This window comes from Triticum dicoccoides, chromosome 3A (assembly GCF_002162155.2).
Source record: "Triticum dicoccoides isolate Atlit2015 ecotype Zavitan chromosome 3A, WEW_v2.0, whole genome shotgun sequence".
Lineage (NCBI taxonomy): Eukaryota > Viridiplantae > Streptophyta > Magnoliopsida > Poales > Poaceae > Triticum > Triticum dicoccoides.
Window position 1 is genome coordinate 577765315 of NC_041384.1, and position 7358 is coordinate 577772672.

Below are 7358 nucleotides of genomic sequence, written 5' to 3' on the forward strand. Positions count from 1 at the left end.
TCGATCTGGAGTCGCCGCCGCCCGTCTCCGGCTCGCCTCCACCCCTCGCTCCTCTTACCCCGAGCCTCGACGCCCATGTGCCCCTGCAAACGCCGGTGAGGCCCTCGGCCTCCGCCTCCCCTCTCCCCTTCCTTTCGTCCGCGCTCACCATGCCCGGCTGCGTCCCGCAGCTCCACACGACGCGAGCCCCGCACCTAGTGTGTCCCCGCTCGTCCGCCCGCGGCCTGCCGGCGTCGCCCGCTTCTGGGCCCCGTGTTGGAGCCGCCTTCCCCCTGCCATCGCCCCGACTCCGCCCCGGTGCGTTCGCGCCTCACCCGGCTCATGCCCGACGCATGGCCGCGCCCCTGCTCCTCTGTGAGCCGCTGCGCCCGCTGTGCTGCTCTCCCATGCGCGCTCGGACGGCTCACCGCCTCGCACGCGCCCCGTCTCGTGCGCGCCCACCATGGCCGTCTCCCCTGCTGCTGCTCTTGCCGCCATCCCGTGGCGCCGCCCTCCGTTCCCTTGGCCGGCGTCGTGGGCGCCGGCGGCCACGCCGGCGGCCTCGCCACGCCCGTGGCTGCCCCCCCCTTCCTGTCGATCTGGGCGCTCGCCCAGTCGGGCACCGATGCCCAGCGCCCGCACCACTATGGCCTCTAAGCCAATGACGAAGGGGCCCCACGCCCCCAGAGAACGTGTCTGTTAAAAAAAAAAGAAGTTAAAAAATAAATATATGTAAAAAATAAATCAATAATAAATAATAAAAATAATTAATTAATTAATTAACTTAATTAATTCTGATTAACTTAGCTAATTAAGATTAATTAATCTAATGACTAATTAACCTAATTAACTACTGTTAATTAGCTAACAGAGTATGACAGTGGGGCCCACCCCCTATTATTACTAATTAGGTTAATTAAAATGTTTAATTAAAAATGTGTCACTAACCAGTGGGACCCACTGGTCAAGTTGACCAGTCAACTCTGTTGACTGCTGACATCAGCATGACATCATGCTGATGTTATTATTCCATTTTCGAATTAATTTAAATGACTAATTAAATTCTAGAAATTAATAAAATCTTTAGAAAATCATAACTTTTAATCCGTAACTCGGATTAAATTATTTTCAACATGAAAGTTGCTCTGAACGACGAGATGATTCCGGATACGCAACCCGTTCGTCCGCCACACCCCCCTAACCTATCGAACTCGCAACTTTCCCCCTCCGGCTCCTCTGCCCGAAAACACGGAACCCCGGGAATACTTCCCGGATGCTTCCCCCCTTCACCGGTATCACCTCATACCGCGTTAGAACACGTCTAGCTCTGCTTGTTATCCTGTTATGCACTTGCTTGCTATGTATTTACTGTTTCTCCCCCCTCTTCTCTTCGGTAGACCCCGTGATGATGCTGATGCCCCAGTTCGACTACGGTGTTGGTGACTCGTCCTTCTTGCCAGAGCAACCAGGCAAGCCCCCCCCCTTGATCACCAGATATCGCCTATTCTACTCTATACTGCTTGCATTAGGGTAGTGTAGCATGTTACTACTTTCTGTTATACCTATCCTGATGCATAGCCTGTCCTTGTTACTACTGTTGTTACCCTTACCTGCAATCCTATATGCTTAGTATAGGATGCTAGTATTTTCATCTGTGGCCCTACATTCTTGTCCGTTTGCTGTGCTATACTATCGGGCCGTGATCACTCGGGAGGTGATCACGGGTATATATGATACATGTGGTGACCAAAGACGGGTCGGCTGGTGGAGCACCCGCGAGTGGATCTTTGTGGCGGAGCGACAGGGCAGGTTGAGACCGCCTAGGAGAGAGGTGGGCCTAGCCCTGTTCGGCGTTCACGGATATTTAACATGCTTAACGAGATCTTGGTATTTGATCTGAGTTGGCTACGAGCCTATACGCACTAACCATCTACGCGGGAGTAGTTATGGGTATCCCGACATCGTGGTCTCACCCGAAGCCTTCGTGACGTCAGCGACTGAGCGGCGCGCGCCGGGTTGGACTGCGTTAACGCAACTTCCTTTGTAATGGAGGTTGCTAGGTCTACTCACCGGCCGCGTACGCAACGTGCAGGTGTGCTAAGGGCGATGGGCCCAGACCCCTGTGCGCTTAGGTTTAGACCGGCATGCTGACCTCTCTGTTGTGTCTAGGTGGGGCTGCGACGTGTTGATCTTCCGAGGCCGGGCATGACCCAGGAAAGTGTGTCTGGCCAAATGGGATCGAGCGTGTTGGGTAAGTTGGTGCACCCCTGCAGGGAAGTTAATCTATTCAAATAGCCGCGATCTTCGGTAACAGGACGACTTGGAGTTGTACCTTGACCTTATGACAACTAGAACCGGATACTTAATAAAACACACCCTTCCAAGTTCCACAAACAACCCGGTGATCGCTTTTCCACAGGGCGACGAGGAGGGGATCGCCGGGTAGGATTATGCTATGTGATGCTACTAGAGATGCTACTTGGAGATGCTACTTGGAGATGCTACTTGGAGGACTTCAATCTACTCTCTTCTACATGCTGCAAGACGGAGGCTGCCAGAAGCGTAGTCTTCGATAGGACTAGCTATCCCCCTCTTATTCTGGCATTCTGCAGTTCAGTCCACCGATATGGCCTCCTTACACATATACCCATGCATATGTAGTGTAGTTCCTTGCTTGCGAGTACTTTGGATGAGTACTCATGGTTGCTTTCTCCCCCCTTTTTCCCCCTTTCCTTTCTTTCTGGTTGTCGCAACCAGATGCTGGAGTCCAGGAGCCAGACGCCACCTTCGACGATGACTCCTACTACACCGGAGGTGCCTACTACTACGTGCAGCCCGTTGATGGCGACCAGGAGTAGTTAGGAGGATCCCAGGCAGGAGGCCTGCGCCTCTTTCGATCTGTATCCCAGTTTGTGTTAGCCATGGCTACTTGTTTGTTTATGTCTGTTCTCAGATATTGTTGCTTCCGCTGACTCGTCTATGATCGAGCACTTGTATTCGAGCCCTCGAGGCCCCTGGCTTGTATTATGATGCTGGTATGACTTATTTTATTTGTAGAGTTGTGTTGTGATATCTTCCTGTGAGTCTCTGATCTTGATCGTACACATTTGCGTGCTTGATTAGTGTACGATTGAATCGGGGGCGTCACAAGTTGGTATCAGAGCCGACTGCCTGTAGGAATCCCCTTTCCAACTCCTTGGCCGAAGTTGAGTCTAGTCATTGCAAAACTTTTACTAACTTGGCTGTGTGCCTTACGGGCCCATGTCGCCATTGGGTGGTATTAGGATCTTTTATTCCTCGACCTATACTCTGGGACTCTTATCTCTCTTCTATTCGGGTTAAATGATTTTTGCTAAATCTAACATTATGATCTCGTTATCACTTTCACCCGGAGAGCCCCTTATTAATGATGATCGTCTGCGGCACGTGAAGACCCTGAAGATACTCTCCGCTCTTAACCCGAGAACTTATGTTCATCGCATTTGCAATTCCCCTTCCACTGTCAACCCTTATGGATAACTACTTACAGTTTTTATTCTTACATTCATCCCCAGTTGGTCTTGTTATTACCAGATACCTCGAAACACTCGTCGTTGTTTTGATAATCCTTTGAGCTTATCGCCTTGCTGTTCTTTGTCACCTGAATACCCCTATGGATAATTCTTGCACTTATCGAGTATCCGCTCATCCCCTAGTTGTTCATGTGTTTCACAATGGTCTTTGAAATACTATTGATCCTCCAAAAATCCTTAATAGCTTATTGCTCTGCAATACTTGTCTGCTTGCATTATGGATGCTTTCCATATGTCTGGCAATATTCGTTAGTATCCTTAGGCACCGTCATTTTGATCCTATTGATACAGCATGTGTGCGAATGCACACAATCATCTATCAACCCTTCTAAATTATCCTTCCGTCTCAGACATCATTTTTGAACATGAGCTGGTTCTCGACCAAACTATTTGTTGTCAATTGTGCCTCTGGTATATCCAACTTATCCATCCTTGATCAGAGCGACTGCTTCTGATCCTTTGTTTTGGAAATCGAAATTCCTTTATTATCTAAGCATCGAATTATTCCGATGTTCTATAATATGATGCCCGTGCATTCTTCTTCCTCTGGTTGAGTACCGATGCTCACATCAGATCCCTTGTGGACAATCGGTTCCTTTGTTGGATTTTATCCAACAGTGTCCTTCATATTGAATAACCTTGAGAGCCTTTCCATGGGTATATAATGCCTTGGTAAATTGTATCATCTGCTTTTGAACAATGCTCTACTTTCGAGCTTGTATTATTTACCCCGAAGTTTGTGGTATATGTTCGTAAGATGCCCTGATGGGTTGAACCTATGCCTTCCTTACTATGTGTGAACTCGGAAGTTTTCACGGGTCATACTCATCTGGTATTTCACCAAGTAAAACTTTCAACACTAATGCCATTATCAAAACAAGAAGTGAATGTAAGGTTATGCTTTGGAGAAGTGGGAGTCGACCTTGAACTTTGTGTTCATGCCCATGGAACCGAGGTGGAACTTATCATGGAAACTTCTTGTAATAATAACTATTTCCTTGGTATAATATCATCTGGTACCTGTGAATTGATCCTTTGCTATCATGGCTCCGACCATGATTGATCCCCTTTGATTCCATTTCTCAGACAAGATGAAGTACTTGTCTTCTGCAGATCACTTCACATGTCCACCCTCTACTCTGCTCTACCATCGAGTATTACAATATGGTATCTCAAGGATATCATGGAACATCATAACTTCTTATGGGTTCTTCATCAATTGTTATTACTTACCAGGTCCAATTGTTCTTAGGTTCTAGGTTGTTGTCAACCGAGAATACCGACTAGTGAAATTATTCCGCACTACAAATCAAATACCCCTAGTATTTTTACTGGGAAATTCTGAATTCAATCTGGTCATTCCTAGACTATCGGCTGCATCCTGGTCTTACTATCTTTGACTGTGCTACCTCGTCCTCCTCTGGTGCATGAGTTCTTAAGTGTGTGAGCACGACTTACGTCGGGCTTTCAACATCATGTTGCTTGTCTTGAAAGGCAACTTTGGTTGTGAGCTTGCTTCTTATATGTTGATCCTATAACTTGTCGCTTCGTTATTCCCTTTCTTGTTGCCGTTGATGTTTGATTGCATCTTCATGAAACCTTTCGACAAAGGGTCTGTGATGTGTAAATTCAAAACTTCTAGCAACCCTATTGCTTTGCAGTTATTGGTCTATAGTTTCATTCTAAGGCTATTTGCTTATTGAATCATCATTCAAACATTGATCGTGCTACCTAGTCCAGATTCCTGGGTGCACCCTTCTCTCATTGTTCAGTTGTGTATGTTTCCCTCGAGCATACACCATCATATCATTTGATCTGACAAATGATATTTCCTTGTTCACCTAATTGTGGAAATCCATCCTTTGGAATTCTCGATGAATTGTTGCTGAGCCTATCAGCCACCTCCTCATCCTCTCCTTGGTTTACTGATGAACTCTTATTTCAGAGCTCACTTCCATAGTTCATTTATGAGAATCTCACAATGTCATCTCGTCAAATTGTATTGCACCTTTTCTTCTCAGGCATCCTGAGTCTGAGGTATCCTGACACCAATCAAATCTGAATCTCAGTCAGATATGATGGTTGGAACATATTTCCAAGAGTTATAATGTTGGTCTTTGTATGACCCGATGAGGTGGTGTCATACCTAGCCCACCTGGCCGGAGGACCTATTGTTAATGTTTCCTTTTTAACAAGGTTATCCATTCTTCCCTGAGGAAATTGTAAGACTTATTCTACAAGTTATTCCTGATGGATCCTTTGTGTTTCCAAAGTCTGATCTTCACCTGATGACCATGTCAATGCTATCTCGAAGCATGTCAATGGTACTCCGATTTTCAACAGGAACATTTGAAGCACGATGCTAAATTTTATTTATCATTTATCCTAACACCGTTGTATGGGTAATATCATGATATTCCTCCCCCCTTACCTAAAGGGGTTTTCTACGTTATATCCCGTCATGAATATCATGCGTTGCTTTCCCTTGGGAAGGATATACCCCCTGATATATGTGTTTAAACACATTTTCCTTTCCATTGTTCTGTTTAATCTGATAATCTTATTTTCCTTTCCATTGGTTGGTTTAACCTTTCTTGAGGTCTATATAATCTAAGCAGTATTATTCTCCTGCTTATGTAAACACCTCGGTGTACAACTCTGTCAGTAAGACCCTGTTACTATTATTGATGACATTTCAGTAACTACCGATGGACGAGAACTTTGCCTATTGGTCCGCCTCGTTTCAACGAGCAGGAAAATGGTTCTCCTTGTCCCTCGCCTTGGTACCGATGTAGTTGCTGACATATAACTGACAGGCTAACCTCTGACATGCCTTACTTGCATGATCGTGCAGGACATCACCGCCTTCCTACTTTTAACCCACATGGTGGGCCCATAACCCATAGTTCCACAGGATCGAAACCTGACTCTCCTGTACACCCCCTGTTCCCAAAGTTATTCCTCACGCGTGGCCTAGTGTGTAATTCACGAGCCACCTTCCAATGAGATCATCAATCTGGTATCAGACGCAATACTTATTCCCATTGCTCTGAACCCCTTTCACACTTCGCTTCAGGCAACGAACGATTGCCTATGCGCTTGAAACTTCTATTTTTGCACCTTCTTGCTTTGCTCTCGATATTGTCTTAAATTTCAATTCGAGAGTTACTTTCCGCCACCTTCCTCGTTGTTGTCTACCAGATAGTCTACCCTGCAGAGGTCCATTCTTCCGGTATACCCCCTTAATCTTTCGTTAGTATGATGAAGACTACAAAGGAAGAATGGCCACTTCATCATGATAGCCTGGAGTAGAGAAATGAAGACATCACCAAAAAGGGATCAACTACTTCGGATAGAGCAATCAAAACCGAGAACAATCGCTAGAATTTCGTAACTAGAATCTTCTTCCCCCTTACGCCTCCTAAATCTCGGGATGAGATTTCTTGTAGTGCAGGAGAATTGTGACGCCCGGATAATTAAGCTACAGTGATCCCACGCTAATGGTGCCACGTCACCACGGTTACCGCTACTAATCTATCATTAGATCAAAACCGGTCCAAATCAAATTCAAAGTTTGGTAAATAATAAAAGTTTTCAGACATTAAAATAAAAATGTTCGGTTTGTACTAAATATTACATAGATAAATATGGTGTAGTAAACACATTTTTATAAAAGGCCTAAATAATTTAAAATGATTTAAAACAGAAAAGTAAATAAATAAAAGAAAAGAAAATACGAAAAAGAAAAACTAAACAAACAAACAAAGAAAAAAACCCCGGGCTTCGGCTCGGCAGGCCGCAAGCCCC